Below are 18,465 nucleotides of genomic sequence, written 5' to 3'. Positions count from 1 at the left end.
ACTATTAATACAAGTTTTAATATTAATATCTTCTTTTCTTTTAATATATTTGTTAAATTCATAAAATATTTTAGTGTTAAATATAATTATATAAAAATAAATTATGTCTTTATCATCAGAAGAAGATTTATTGGATTTATTAAAATCATTAAAAACAAATATATCTAATGATGAAGTAGTTTTATCTAATTCTTCTGATAAAATATCATAGGATACATATGAAAATAGAATTAAATCAATAAAAAATAAAATTTCATCTAAATTATCTTAGAAAACAGAAGAAAAATACGAAAATGATGATATAAAAAATAATACTATTCATAATCTAGAAAAAAAGAGATTGTCACATGTTAATATATCTGGAAAATATAAAGAATTATTAAGAAAAACTAAATTAGAAATGGAAAAAGAATTAATAGAATGATAGGGATATTGCTTAAAAGAAGTAGAAGCAGCATGTGTAAATTATTATCAAACTTTATTACTATACTATAAATCAAGAATTAATATTCATAATATATATGAAAATATATTAGAAGAAAGACAAACTAAAATAGGAAATCTAAATGAAGATAACTTAGAAAAACAAATTGAAAATTTAAATAAAGAAAAAACTCCTAAATCTTTAGAAAATTTAGAAAATGGTATTGAGAAAATAGAACAAACATTAAATAAATTATATATTAAATATATAAATTTAAAACAAGATAATAAATTATTAAATCAATAGGATAGAGGAAAAAAATTAATAACAATATTAGATAATATAATAATAGATTCAATATCAATAATTTCTGATTTAAATAATACTGATTTACCCTTCTATAATAAATTTAATAGTATTTAGAATAAAAAATTTGAAACATTCATAGAAGATTAGAGATATAATGAATCAATATTGATGAAAAAATGAATAGAAAAAATTAAAAAAATAAATAAAAATGAAGTTAAATCCATATATTTTAATCAAATTATTAAAGAATTTACATCTTTATTAAATAAAGATTATAAAATAAATGATGCAGTCTATATAGCATGTTTAAAATTATAGATAGAAAGATATATACATAATAAAGTATTTAATAGCATATGAAATTTAATAAATGATAAAGATTGCGAAAATAGAGATAAAAAATTTAAAGAAAATTAGAAATGATTAAAAAATATTTCAAAAGATAAATTGGGTATAAATAAAAATTTTTATATAGAAGATTGTTTAGAAGCTATAGAATATATAGAACAATATTATCAATATTTAGCTCCTAGTGATATTTTACATTATTTAGTAAGCGGAATTCAACAAATATGTAAACAAATATCTATAAAGAAAATTTGCTTAGAATTAAATATAGATAAATATAATGATGAATTAATAAATGAAGATGATATACAAAATATGCTATCACAATTAAGTGCTGATGATATATTTCCCCATCTTGTATACTGCTTTATTAATTGTTATATATATGATATTCATAAAACTATATAGTACTTAGAAAAAACAACAGATATTATACAAAAATATGGTTAGATAGACTTTGCTTTATCTACTATAAAAGCAGCCATAAACTTCATAACAAATATTGATAAAAATTAGTACAAATAAAATAATTTTTATTTATTTAAAACTATATTTTTAGTTCTATTTTTTAAATTTTTTATTTTTTTCTTTAATTTGTCTCCTATTTTATTTAAATCCTCTTCCTTGTCCTATTCTTCTTCAATAACTTTTGGTTTTTTATTTAAATATTTATCTAATTCCGGTGAATTATAATTATTTTCTACATCTATCTTAGGTAATAAATTAAAATAAGGACTATTAGATGGTATATCATTATAACTAGAATTATTTTTCTACTAAGTATTATTAGAATATTTTAAATTCTATCTTTCATCTCTCTATAATATATCATTAATAAAATTTAATTCTTCTTCTCTTCTTCTTTTATTTAATTCTTCTTGCTCTATAATAGGATTTCTTTTATTTTCATCAATATTTAATTCATTTCTTTCATTTTCATTTTTTATTTTATTTACATCTCCAAAATAAACTATTAAATACGTAATTATTATTATAATAACTATTGATAATATAATAACTATTATTAAAAATTTAAAATTTTCACTTTTATCCAAATCTCTTATATTTAATACAAATTTATTTAAATTAATATTTTCTTTCATTTTTTTATGACTTTAATAATTTTGTTAAAAATTATATTATATTATAATTTAAAATTAATTTAATAAATATTTTTCATGATTAAAACTATTATTATAAGAATATAAAATTCTATCTATAATATATTGACTATTATATAATAAATATTTTTCATATCTTTTTTTCTATCTATTGTCTAATTTATCACATACTATTATTATACAATTTTCTTTTATTTTTTTTATTATTTTTCCTTCCCCTATTGTTATCGCTCTTTTTATTATTTCTATTTTATGCTCATTTCCTAATAATAAAAAATTCTAATTTTTAAATGGCATAAATGTTTTATTAATATTATAATATTTTATTATTTCATCAATTTCTTTATTTATTAAATATATTTTATCCTCTATTATAGGTAAATTTTTACAATCATAAAATTCATCTAATCTCATCATAGGTATACGAAATAATAAACATAATAAAAATTTTCAATTAATTCTAAATTCTTTTATTATTAATAAATCACATAATATTTTCTTCTTCATTTTATTATAATATTTTTCATCATTTAATATATTAATATCTGATATCATATATTTAATTTTTTCTATTTCTTCCTCTTCAATATATCCCGTTAATAAAATATTCTTTATTTCTATCTTATAACCAATATTTGAATTAAATATACTTAATAATTCTGTATAAAATATTTTATTATGTAATTTATTATTTGTAGTTTTATTATTATTTTCTTCATAAATAATATAATCTGTTATTTTATTAATATAACTATCTAAATATATTCCATTTCCTATTACGATAATCTTTCTTATTATATTATAATACTCTGTATTAAGTAATGTACCAATATAAAAAATTCTATCTTCAAATCAATTATATTTAATATCATTACTAAATAATTCAATTAATTTTTTATTTATTTCTATTATATTATGATTCATTTATTATATTTATGTTTGTGTTTAGAATTATTAAAAATTATTTAAATTATAAATCTAAATTAAATTCTGTAAATTCTTCTTTAATATTTTTATCTTCCTCTTGAACTATTCCCTCTAATTCATCTAAATTTTTATATAATAAACTATTTTCAATCTATCAATCATATGGATATGGCGGTTGATAAATATCATATCTAAAATATTTTTCTTTATTTCTATTAGGTATACAATTAATACTTATTTTTTTACTAAAATTTAAAAAATTATTAATATCAATTTCCTTATTATCTACTGGAATCTGTGATAAAAATTTATCTATTTTATTATCAATATAAATAAGTTTATTAATATAATTTGAATTCTAATTATTACTTTCCATGATATAAATATTGTTTTTTAATTTTTATATATTTTTATTAAATAAAAAATATAAAAATAATAATTAATTAAATAATTAAACTAATAATTATATAAAAACGCTTTTAAATATTTTTATATTAGAAATAAAAAAATTCTTATAAAAATATCAAAAAATATATAAAGAGCACAAATGACATAGTTAAAAAAATTGGATTTGAATTTAGTTGTTGTTGGACACGTTGATGCAGGTAAGTCAACAACATCTGGACATCTTATTTTTAAATTAGGTGGTGTAAATGAGAGAGTCATAGAAAAATATAAAAAAGAAGCTAATGAAATAGGAAAAGGATCTTTTTCATATGCATGGGTATTAGATAATTTAGAATCTGAAAGAAAAAGAGGTATTACTATTAAAAGTGCTATGAAACAATTCGAAACTTAGAAATATAAAGTTACTATAATAGATGCACCAGGACACAGAGATTTTATTAATAATATGATAAAAGGTACAACTCAAGCAGATCATGCAATGATAGTTGTAGCAGCTCCTAAAAAAGAATTTGAAGCAGGAATGTCTAAAAATGGATAGACAAGAGAACATATTGTATTAGCATCCTCTATTGGTATAAGAAGCTTTATAGTAGCAATTAATAAAATGGATGATTCTACAGTAAAATTTGACGAAGAAAGATATAATAATATAAAAAGTGAAGTAGGAAGAATTATTAAAAAAACAGGTGGTCAAGTAGTTGAATTTGTTCCAGTATGTGGTTTTGATGGAGATAATTTAGTAGAAAGATCAACAAGAATGCCTTGGTATAAAGGAAAAACTGTATAGGAAGCAATAGATACATTCTCAGATCCTCCAAGACCAATAGAAAAACCATTTAGAATGAGTTTATCTGAAATATATAAAGTTTCTGGTGTAGGTGAAGTATTATCTGGAAGAGTAGAAACAGGTTCAGCAAAAAAAGAAGATAAAATATTTATAGCACCTGGTAATGTAAGTGGATCAATAAAATCATTAGAAAAATTTAAAAAAGCACTTGAAAAAGCAGTACCTGGTGATAATATAGGAATAACATTAAAAGCAAAATCACCATCTGATGGTATAATTAAAAAAGGTTCAATTGTAGGAGCAGCAGCTTTTCCACCATCTATAGTAACAGAATTTAAAGCAACAATTTACGTATTAGATATACCAAATCCATTAAAACCAGGATATGCACCAGTTATTAACATTCACTCAGCTATTGTAAGTTGTAAACTTTTAGAAAAAATTGATAGAATAAAAAAATAGAAAAATGAAATAGAAGAAGAAAATGTTGCATCAATTGAAAAACATAATAGATATTAGGTAACATTCTAGCCATTGAAAGAATTATCAGTAGAATTATTTACAGAATATAAACCATTAGGTCGTTTTTGTATAAGAGACAATAAAAGAACAATTGGATTTGGTACTATAAAAGATAGAATAATTAAGAAGTAAAAATTATTAATTATTTTTTTGACCTTTTATTTAAATTTTTTATTTTTATCATAAATTTAAAATATAAAAGAATGAAAGAAACTATAAATAGAGAAAATGATATTTTAATATCAAATCTAATAGAAAATATAAATGATAAAGATAAAGTATACATAATATTCAAAGATATATTCAATAAATTAGAAAAAAATTGAATATGTTACTGAAATAGTATTAAAGAATTTAAAATTTTATTAAAAAATACAAAAGATCAAAGTATTAGAGCTATATTATATGAAGTATTATGTAGAATCTATTATTATAGAGGAGAATATGATAAAATGTTAAGCTGTTATTTAAAATGCCCTAAAATAAGAGTATATAATACAGGTTTTATATAGAAAATAATAACAATATTTTTAGAAAATTATGAAAAAAATGATGAATTTAAAATGAAATATACTAAAATATTACATTAGATATTAGAATATTATATCCATGAATATAATATTAAAGAAGTTTATGCTTTATTATTAGAATTAGGTCAAATAGATTTTATTAAAAGATTAAATTGTTCTACATAGGAATCTATTTATTATTTATATGTTTATTATTTTGATTATAGAATAAAAATTAAAAATATAAATGAATTATTAAATTATTTAACAGAAGATATAATAAAATGTAGAATAAAAGAACCATAGACTATATTAATTTTAGGAAAACTTATAAATATAACAAGAAATAAAGAATTATTTAAAAAACTTGTTATTTCTATAGGAGATTGTATTTTATTAGAATAGTTAATTTTTGATTTAGCAGAAAGTATGTTAATAAAAGATTGTTTAATATTTTATAAAGAAGTAGAAAATTTAGAATATATTATTAAATATAAAAATATATTTAATAAATCTATTTTAAATTAGACTATAATAAAATTTAGTCATAAAAATAAAAAAATAGATAGAGTATTATTATCTTTTATAAAATATAGATGTGATTAGAAAAAATAGATATTATAGTTAGGAGTTTTATTATCTAGTACATTAATATCTCATAGTACTTATAATAATGTTATAATGAATAATAGAATTAATTGATTAGAAGAATTTTCATCTTGAAATAGATTTATAGCTGTAGCTAGTATTGGATTAATTAATACAGGATTAGAATTAAAAGATAGTAGAATTATATTAGAACAATATATACCTGTAGATAATAATAGTAAAGAAGAATATTCAGATGGTGGAGCATTATTAGCATTAGGATTTATACATTTTGATCAAGAAATATCTATAGGACTTAAAATATTATTAGAAAATAGATTAAATAGTAGTTATAGAGTAACATAGTTTGGTGCTAGTATAGCATTAGGATTAATTAATTTTGGAATGAAAGATAGTATAGACTAGAGTTTAATTGAAAAATTATTTGGTATTATATATGATGATCATATAGATAATTCTAGTGGAGCTGCTCTAGGATTAGGATTAATATTTTTCAATTCTATAAAAAATGAAGAATTAAATCAAGTAGCATCATTTATATTAGAACATGCTAAAGAAACAAAACATGAAAAAATAAAGAGAAGTTGTATGTAGGCATTAGCATTAATGTTTTATAATAATAATAAATGTTTATAGTTTATTAAGAAATTATTAAATGATGAAGATGAATAGATAAGATTTGGTGGAGCTTTAATTATTTGTATGGCTTATATATAGAATTATAATGAAGAAATTATAGATTTAATAATAAATATAATTACTAATGAAATAGCAGAACCATCTAATGAAGTTAAATCTATGTTAGTAATAAGTTTAGGATTTTAGTTATTACATATACCTAATGTATTAAAGACAATAATTGAACCATTATTAACTAATCAAAATATAAATGTAAAATATGGAGCTATATTAGCATTAGGAATTGGATTTGTAGGAACAGGAAATTCAGAAGTTACTTCTATATTAATTGATATATTAAAAATGACAGGAAATCATTTAATAATTAGTATTTTATATATATCATTAGGATTAATTAATATACAAAATGCATCTACATTTGACAATGGAACTAATTCTGTTTTTTCTAAATTCATTAGAGAAATAAAGAAAAAAGAAGGAAAAGATTTAAATAAATTTGGAGCAATGTTTGGATTAGGATTAAATTTAGTTGGAGGATAGAATTTTTAGATTTTTGCAAATAATAGTACTAATTTATTATAGAGTATTAGAAGTCATGTTGGTTTATTTCTTTTTACATAGCATAATTATTCATATGTTTATCATCTTTTTATAGGACTAGCATTTAGTCCTACAGGATTATTTGGTTTAACTGAGAAGACATATGAAATACCTTCTAATTTTTCTATGAAATGTATAAAAGATTCAGTATTTTGAAATTATATACCTAAATATAAGAAAGGAGAACAAAAGAGTATAAAAAATTGAAATGTAAATTTATCTTCAGATAGATATAGAAAATAGTAGAATGTATAGGAAAAATAGGGAGCAACAAAAACTATGTATTCATTTCCTGAATATAGTATAAAAATCAAAGAAGAAAAAAAGATGAATTTTACTAGAATATTAGCATAGGAATAGAAATTTATATATTATGATATGAATAATAATATAGTTCCTATAATAGATAAAAGAAGTGGATTTGTTATAGTACATATTAAAAATAATGAAGAAATAACATATTTAAAATAAAATTATTTTTTATTATTATAAAATTTATTCATCTCTTTTTACTCTGAAATAACTTAATAATTCTATCTAAGTAGAAAAACCAAAATTTAAATATATAGAAGAATTTCTTGTTAAAAAGAAAATATTTATTTTCTTTTCATCTTCAATAGTAGTAAGTATAGTATTATTTTTCTATACTTTATTTAAATAAAACTATATATCTTTATTATATGGAAATAAATTACTATTAAACAATAAATTTTCAAGACTATATTCTTGACCTACTCTTATTATAGTACTTGGATGAAAATAATTTATAATTCTATCTATTATGTTTATCATATTACTAGGAGTACCTTCAAAAAATTTATCAGCGCCACCTACTAAAATAGTATCGCCTACAAATATTTCATTAGGTATAATATTTATAATAGCATATAGAAAAGAGCCTTTAGTATGACAAGGAATATGAAAGCATTTAATTATTATATTATTTATTCTTATTTCCATACCATCTTTTACATCAATATCTAACTAGGAAATATTATCAATTTTAGAACCAAATATTTTTATTTTTTTATAGTATTTTTTTACAATATCTATACATATTGTATTTATTTTATGACCATGAGTAATAAATACACTAGTTATAGTTTTTACATTATGTTCCTATTGTAATAAAATAATATCTTCTATTTTTATAGGATCAACAACAAAAGCTTGTTTTAAATTTTCAGTATTAAAAACAAAATAACTATAATATTTATATGTTAAAATAGGAATTATTTTAATTACCATTTTTAGGTATATATTTAAGTCAAAATATTTTTACATAAAATAAGTATTCAAAAAAATAATTTTTATCCTAAATTATTTTTTTTATTAAACAACAAACAGATGGTAGAAAATTTTTTTCAAATATGAGAATAGTTAGAATCAGATAATTGTATTACTACGACTGATATTAATATATTAATTGAAAAATTACAAACATATCAAGAAGAATATATACTACATAAATTAGAACAAAAACATTATTAGATTTTTTATTCTTATTTTAATTCAGAATTAATAAGACTTAATTATGAGATCAATGATGCTATATTATTTTCATAGATGGATGTTAATAATAAAACTGTATTAAATAATAAAATTAAAAACATTTATGAAAATTTTAACAATTCTTATCTTTTAAAAAATATATTATGAAGTAATTTAAGTAATGATAATAAATAATAAATTAAATATTATTTTTAAATATTTTATTAATAGATTTTTTAATATAAATAGAATTATTTTCATCTTTTTTAAAGATGGATTTATATTTTTTTAATTCTAACAAGTTATATAATTCTTTCTTTTTCATTTTAGTGTTTTTATATTTTATGTATTTTCTTACTTAAAAATATTAATATAATTTTTTATAAAAAATTTTAATAAATTTAAAAAAATAAAAAAAGATTAAGTAATAAATGATAATAATTAATTAACACAAGAAAAACACAAAATATACATGGAGGATATAATAAATTTTAAATGTAGTAAGAAAAAAAGAAATCCAACAGGGTGTGGATATAAAAGAACTAAATTTACAGATTTGTTATACAATCCTAATAACTGAACCAACTTACCCGTATTCAATATTAATCAAGAAAATATTGAAATATCTAAATTATATACAGTTACATCTTAGTCTTTATCTTTTATTTCTAAGGAATTAGTTAAAACGACTTATGGATTATTTAAAGAATGATTTGGAAAATATACAGAAAGTAATATATGATTCAATCATAAGAAATATACATTACGACAATCTAGATGTAAAGGATTTATATATTGTGACTCGTGTAAGGGTGTATATAATAAAAAGAGATGTTCACCTATTTGTGTAGTTATAGGTACTAAATGTCCTTTAACTTTATATTTTATGTATTTGAAGAATATTAATAATATGCAAGAATATGATAATAGTAATTATTTTGTAAATAATACAAGTGATCCTATTTTATTATTAGCTATATTAACAGATAATAATAATAAGAATGAGCATAATCATCCTAAAAAAATATCAAATATTTACTAAATAAATTTATTTAAACATTAATGATGCTCTTTCAAATTCTTTTTTTAAATCGTCTTTATTTCTTTTCATTTCTATTGAGGTGTTTTCTTCGCTATAATCTCTATCTGAAAATTTAGACAAAAGAATTAATACAAAAATAATTAATATTTCATTAAAATAAATAAAGTTTATAGTATTCATAGATCTTATAGCATTAATTTTTTCAATAGTATCAAATTTATCTTTATTTAAATATTTATAATAGCGGCTATTTACATGATAAATATTATATAAAACAAAAGAGAATAACATCATTAAGTTAAATAATATAATAATTGCAACAAATTCTTGAGATGTTCTTTTATATGATGCAAATATATTTGAAAATGAACATAATATAAATCCTGAAATAAAAAATCAAATCATTTCACCATAAACTTTCTTTACTAATGATTCACTAGCTATAATTAACTATATACAAAATAAGAATATAAAAAACAAGTTGTAAATTGTTGTTATCTTTATAAGTGTATGTTCTTTAAGTAATTTTTTTATCATATATATAAATTTATGTTATTTTTGGGTTAATGCACTATTATTGTTATCTTTTAAAGTCTAATAATCCAAAATATTTATATTATAATTATATAGGATATACAAATAATTTTAAAAGAAGAATTGATTAGCACAATGGATTAGTGGAAGGAGGAGCTAAAGAAACAAAAAATAAAAAGCCATGAGGAATTATAATTGTTATATCTGGTTTTATAAATGAAGTAATGGGATTATAGTTTGAATGAGCTTGATAGAATTATAATAAATCAAAATACATAAAAAATGAAATGAAAAAATACAATGATTATTTATCAAAATTACCGGAAATATCTAAGCAAATATTAATATGTTTTATATTATTAAATTCTAAAGCATGAAGAGCTATAGAATTAATAGTTAATTGAAATGAAAATATTTATAGGAATGAAATTTATTAGATTATTAAATTAATTAATATTTATGATAAGAAAGAATAGATGATTAAAAATTTCAATAATTTTAATGATTATTCTATATATATTAAAAAATATGATGATTGTTATATATGTAAGGGAAATATTTTAAAGAATGAATTTATAGGTTGTTTAAAATGTTATTATTCTTATCATACATATTGTATAGTTGAAAAATCAAAAAAATTAATACCTAAATTTTTTATATGTAAGAATTGTTTTAATAAAGATACGTGATATAATACAGTATTAAAAAGTAATATTAATTAATTTATTTATATTTTTATTTAAGTAAGAAGTCTCTTATATTTTTTAAAAATTTATTATTATTTTCATTTGATAAAAACAATGAATTTATTATTTCATTTAATTTTTTTAATTCTATAAAATTTAAATCTTTAAATAAAAAATATAATATTTTAATTATTAAATTTTTTTTATTTTTTAATATAATCATTATATGAGAAAACTAAGAAATTATTTTTTCTCATTCAATATCATTAAAATATATTTTTTTAAATAATAAATTACTAAATCTATAATTTAAATTAAAGCAATTTATTTTATAATTTTCTGAAATAACAAAATAATTATTTTTTATATTTTTTATATTAAAGATAAAGAAAATAATATTTCATCCTATAATACTATCTATTAAATTTTTTCTTTTATCTATAGACAAATTTTTTTCTAATATTTTTTTTTCTATATCTAAACTATTTGGCTATATTTCTATTAGTAATAAATCATTTTTTATTATTATACTTTTCTAGACAGTTAGGGTTATTACATCAATTTTTTCTTTTAATGAAATATCTAGTAACAATATATTTAAATAATGTATAAAATAAAATAGGATCATTTCATAATGAGAATTATTTACTTTTATTAATATATTAACTTTAACATCTATTTTTTGAGTTTTTATTAATATTTTTTTATAAATATTATCTTCTATGCAGATTAATTCTATTATATTTTTTCTTTGTCACTATGGATTAAATGGATAAATAAAATTTTTATTTATTATTACTTTACTATTATTATATATTTCTATAAAGCAATTTCTTGTATAATATAGGTTTAAGTTATTATTTTTTAATATAAAAAATTCTTTAATAAAAAATTTATTATTAAAAGAGCCTTCTAAAAATAAAAAATAAATTTGTAATAATTCTTTATCAGTTATTATTTTTTCTTTAATAATATTTATTATATTTTTTAATTTAATATTTATATCATCAAAAAACTATAAAATAATTGGAAACAGATATAAAAAATCATATTTACCATATTTTTTAATCATTTTATATATATTTATTATATTTTTATCATCAATAGCATTAAATAGATCAAAAAAATTAATCAACATTTTAATTATATGTAAGTATAACACTAAATGTCTAAAAATAGAGTAAAAAAAGATAGATATTGTGTATTAGCTAAGTAGCACGGATATAGATCTAGAGCAGCATATAAATTAATATAGATTAATAAAAAATTTAATATATTAGAGAATACAAAAAATGTACTTGATTTATGTGCAGCACCAGGGGGATGAATGTAGATTTTATCTGAGAATATTAAAGTAGTTAATAAAAATATTATAGGAGTAGATTTACATCCTATACCAAGGGTAAAAGGAGCAAAATCATATGTATGTGATATTACGACATAGAATATGCATGATTTAATAAAGAAAGAATTTAAAGAAAAAATAGATTTGATTGTGAATGATGGATCACCAGATGTAGGGGGTAAATGAGAACATGATTATTCTATTCAAAATGAATTAGCATTAGTATCATTAAAATTATCACATCAATATTTAAAAGATGGGGGTAATTTTGTTACTAAATTTTTTTTATCATCATATATAGAAAAGTTTTTAGAATTATGTAATAAATTATTTAAAAATGTTTGAAAATTTAAACCATTATCTAGTAGATTAGAGAGTTCTGAAATATTTATAGTATGTAAAAATTTTAAATATATAGAATGTTGATTAGAAAATGCGGTATTTGATTCTAATATAGAAGAGAAAAGAATAGATTTTAAAAAATTAGGATTAAAAAAAATAATTACTCAATTAAGAAAAAGAAATAGAAGTGGATATGATAATTAGGAATTAATTTATAAAATTGGATATATAGAAGATTTTATTTTATGTAATAAATAGGAAGCATAGGAATATTTTTTTACATATAATAAAATAATTTATAAAAAAGAAGAAAATAAAGAAAAATACAAAATAAGTGAAGACATGTTAGAAGAATTAGAAAATACAAAAATTTTAAGTTATGTTTAGATTAAAAAAATATTAAAATGATAGAAAAAATTTAATATTCAAAAATAGAAAAAGCATGAAATAATAGAGGAAAAAGTTGAAAAAAAGGAAGTAGATACAGAAAAATATAGGAAAAATTAGGAAAAAAGAAATAAAAAAAAATTAAAACCAACTACTAGTATAAAAGAATAGGCATCATTAATAGAAGCGGCAAAACTTTATTTAAAAGATATAGATGAATTATCTTTAAAAACAATAAATAGATCATGTGATTTAGAAAATGATATCTTTAATGAAAAAAGAAAATGTATAGATATTTTTGACAATAGAGAATTATCTAAAACAGTAAAGAAATTAAAAGAAGATAAATATTAGAAGGATAAAAAGAAGATAGATAGAAAAAAAATAGAAAATATAGCAAAATCAAAACAAGAATATAATAAAAAAGTAAAAAAATTATTAGATAAATATGAAGATGTGGTTAAAAATAATTACGATAATGATTAGAAAGAAGAAGAAACTTTATATAGAGGAAAAATAAAAAAATTAATAAAAAAATTAAAAAATAAAAAAAAATTAAAAAAGATATATATGTTTAGTAGAAAAAATGGAAGTAAAGTAAATGTTACAAGAAATAAAGTTAATAAAAAAGATGGAAGAATAGTATATGTTGACAAGAGAATGAAGAAAGATAAGAGAGGTAAAAATTCTAATTTATATAAACATAAGAAAAGAAAAAAATATAATAAATTAAAAAATTAATTTTTTTAATTTAAAATTAATTATAATTTTTTTTAATTTTAAACACAGTTTATGTATGAAAAAAGATATGAAACATATATTTCAAGAATGGAATTAACATAGTATAAATAGAAATTAATACTTGTAAAAAATAATTACAATATTTTAAAAAAGAAAACAGATGCATTTAAGATGAAAATAAATGAAAATAAAAAAATAATAGATGAATTATCAGAAAAATATGAAAATATTAAGAAAGAAATGAATAATTCATATATTAAAGCTAAATTAAATGCGGGATATGATATAGATTAGAAAATATTATAGAATAAAAGTTAGAATATATAGGTATATTTAGAACATGAAGAAATAAATATATATAATATTAAATAGAAAATATATAAAATTATTAAAACTGAAGAAAATAATGAGTCTATAAAAATTATAAAAGGAAGAAGATGATTAGAAGAATATAAGAAAAAATATTTAATATGAATAGAAAATATGGTAGAATTAAATAATTATAATATGATCAATGATTATATATAGAAAGAATTAGAAATTTTTAATAAAAAATTAAATGCATTAGAATATAATATAATACCTAAGATATAGAATACTATAAATTATATTAGTTTAGAATTAGATGAGCAAGAGAGAGAAGAAATGTATAGATTAAAAATATAGAAAAAGAAATTAGAAAAAGAATAATATGAACACACAAATGGATGAAATAATAAATATAATAAAAAATTGAAATAATAAAAAAGTAGAAAATAAAGTAGAGGATTATATGAAAGAATTTTATAAATTAATTAATTATAAAAGTGGAGAAAAAATAATATAGAAATAGTTCAAATTTAAATATAAAATGGAGAAAGAAGGATAGAAGAGAGTTAAAAAGGAAGAAGAAAAAGTTAATGAATAGAAAAATGAAGATACAAGTATATTATTAAATAAAGCATTTATAAAAACTAAAGAATATAAAAATTATAATATTGATATAAAAGAGACATATAAAAATAATATTTTAATATTGATGCATAGTGAGAAATATATAAAAAAAATAAAATAGAATAAAATATATATTGAAAATAATATTTAGTTTAAAATAATAGAAACGGATATAATTTGAGAGATATTATAGAAAATTTATTTTTTTGAAAATATTTTAATAATTACTAAAAATGAACAAGAAATAAATTTTATAAATTCTATGAGCAATGAAAAATTATCTTTATTAAATAAAAATTCAGTGAATGAAAACAACATATAGTTAAAATAGATTGAAAAGGATTAGATTAATAATGAATTATTACTTATAAAAATTATAGATATGTATATTAAAAAAGAAGATATTATTTTATATTGTTTTATAGCAAATGGTTATATATATAAATGTTAGTATTTATTATTATTACCATAGAAGATAGCATGTCAAATAAGATATATAAAAGTATTTGATAAAAATGAATTTATTATTAAGGATTAGGTATGAGAAGGAGTATATTGTGAAATAAATATTTATTCAATGACAGCTATATTAGAAACTAAAGATATAGAATTAGATTATTTTATTAGTTTGAAATAGTATAATTAGAATGAGAAAATTTTTAATGAAAATAAAAGGATTAAAATATCTATTGATTTTATATATAAATCATATAAAAAAATATTAGAATTATTAGATATAGAAATTTGAATATATGGTAAGATGTACAAATGTTCATTAGAATTTGAGAATGACAATATTTATTATATTAATTCAAAGAATGTTATATTATTTATTCCTGTAATTGATAAAATAAGACTTTATATTTCTTATAATTTAGTTTTAATAGGATATGGATATATAATAAAATTTATAAATTAATTTTGAATATATTTTATATTTTTAAAAAAAATTATAAAAAATTATATAACACAATAAAAATGACAAAGGAATATTGGGATGAGGATTTTTTAGAAAAATTAAATAAAATAAGGGATAAAAGATAGACAAAATTTACAGATGAAATACCATTTGAAGATGCAACACCTATTATATAGAATATAAATAAAAATTTTAAGATAGAAATTAAAATAAAAAATAAAAAAATATATAATATATTATGAAATATATTATGAGATAAATTTTAGGAAAATAAAAATTTAGATGTATTAGCAACAAAAAAGTATATGAATGGGGATAGCAATGAGGGAGAATATATAAAAATAAAATATAATACGTTTATAAAGAATTCTATATTATTAGGATATAATTTATATTTAGAGGGAATAAAAGAGGGTAATTTTTTAGGAATTTGTTCTAGATCTAGGTTAGAATTTTCTGAAACAATAGTAGCATGTTTATCTTAGAATTTTACTATAGTTCCGTTATATGATACATTTGGATTTGATTCATTATTATATATTTTAGAATCAACAAAAATGGAATTTATTATTATAGAAACAACAAAGATAAGTATTATAGAAAAGCTTATAAAAACAGGAAAGACAAAAGTAAAATATATAATATAGATAGATTATAGAGAAGAAATAAATAATAAATATGAAATAATATTAGAATCGAATAGAGATAAATTTAAGGAATATGGTATAGAATTATTATCATATAATAATTTATTAAAGGATTCTGATAATAAATTATTAGAAAAAATAATTAATCCTGGAAAGGAAAATTCTAGAAGTTTATTAATGTTTACAAGTGGAACTACATCTATGCCAAAGGGTGTTTTTATATAGAATAATAATTTAATACCTGTATTGAATTGAGTTACTGATATGGTCAAAGACAATATACATAACTATGAAAGAGCATTTTGTTATTTACCTATGTCACATATATTTGAATTTGCATTGCATATAGCTATGATAATAAATGAAGTGGTAATATATTATTATTCTGGTAATAGAAAAAATTTTATAGAAGAATTAAAGATAACTAGTCCTAATATATTTTTAGGTGTACCAAAGATATATTAGAATTTATATAATTAGATAATGAGAAATATAGAGAGTTCTATGTGGGTAAAGAAATATATGATAAATTATGCTATGAATTCTAGATCTAGTTCTATTATAAATAGGACTAGTACTTTATCAAATTATATTATGAGGAAAATATCTGTAGAATTAGGATTAGATTAGGTTAAAATAATGGTATTTGGAGGATCTTCAATACCACCATATTTACAATATTTTATGAAAATAATATGTCCGGATAGTAAAGTTTTAGCGGGATATGGAATGACAGAGACTTCTATGTTAATATCATGTTAGGATCTTAATGATCATTGTATAGATACAGTTGGGCATATATTACCATTTATAGAGGGTGTAATATAGTCAGTAAGTGAATTAGGATATTCATGTAAGGATGAAAATCCTAGAGGAGAATTATTAATAAGAGGACCAACTTTATTTAAAGAATATTTTAACAATGAAGAAGAAACTAAAAATTCATTTACAAATGGATGATTTCATACTGGAGATATAGTATAGTATAACATTGATGGTTCAATTAGTATAATAGATAGAAAGAAAAATATATTTAAATTATCTCATGGTGAGTATATTGCTATAGAAAAATAGAGTCTATTTATAGTAAAATATCATGTATAAATTAGATATGAGTTTATGGTGATTCTTAGAGATTATTTAATAGGTGTTGTGGTTCCTAGTATAGAATATTTTTTTAGAAAATAAAAAAATTTAAAAAAATTAGATAAGAATTTAAGTATAAAAAAATTGGAAAAAGATAATAAAAAATAGGAAACAATAGAATTATTTAAAAAAACTATAGAAAATAATAAAGAATTAGTAATTAATATATTAATTGAAGAAATGAAGAGTGTAGAAAAGGATATGACAGGATTTGAAAAGGTTAAAAAAATTATTTTATATTATGATATAGATGAGTTTGGTATAGGATTTACTCCATAGAATTGTTTAACAACACCTACATTTAAATATAAAAGAAAAATTTTATATGAAAAATTTAAAGAAGATATTATTAAATGTTATGAAAGTAATTAAGTAAGTATTGATTTTACTTTAATTTAAATTTGAATTAAATATAAAAATTCTTTAATTTAGTTATTCTTATTATTATAGGAATTGCATAATTTTTTTAAATATAATTTTTAATTCTTTTTTTCTATTTATTTTTATTATATGAAAAAACATTTCGTATAAATAATCAATTGAAAATTGATCTAAATTTAAAACATTTATTAGATATTCTATAAAGGAATAATAAAAAAACAATCTTTTTTGAATAATTTTTGAATATTTATGATAAAAAATTTTAGAAAAATCACTTTCTGGATTATTATTATTATAAATTTCATTTATTAAATGAAAAAAAAAAGGTGTAACTATATTGGATCTTTTATTATTAGAAAATAATGTTTGTTTTATTGATCATATTAGATTTTCAAAATCTATATTTTTGATTATATCTTCAATTTTTTCATTAGTTAATATATTTCTATCTAATTTTTCGTATGTTATTATCTATAATTGTTTTACTTGTCCTAACTAATTATATTCTCATATATTTTTAAAAATTATTTTTTTTAATATTTCATAATTTCAATCTTTTATTGAGAATAATTTATATAATAATTTATATATAATAATATCTCCTTTAAATCCTAAAAAATTATTATTAGTTGTTAATATGTAACAAATTTTACTTGTTTTTTCTATAT

At 18.2% G+C, this 18,465-nt stretch overlaps 1 pseudogene; it reads left to right on the top strand.

Moving 5' to 3' along the window:
- Positions 1-3,676: 3,676 nt before the first annotated feature.
- On the top strand, positions 3,677-4,978 carry LOC125290555 (annotated as a pseudogene).
- Positions 4,979-18,465: the final 13,487 nt, after the last annotated feature.

This window comes from Alosa alosa, unplaced genomic scaffold, assembly GCF_017589495.1.
Source record: "Alosa alosa isolate M-15738 ecotype Scorff River unplaced genomic scaffold, AALO_Geno_1.1 AALO_1.0_unplaced_67, whole genome shotgun sequence".
Taxonomy (NCBI): domain Eukaryota; kingdom Metazoa; phylum Chordata; class Actinopteri; order Clupeiformes; family Clupeidae; genus Alosa; species Alosa alosa.
This window is presented reverse-complemented; position numbering and strand designations above follow the sequence as displayed.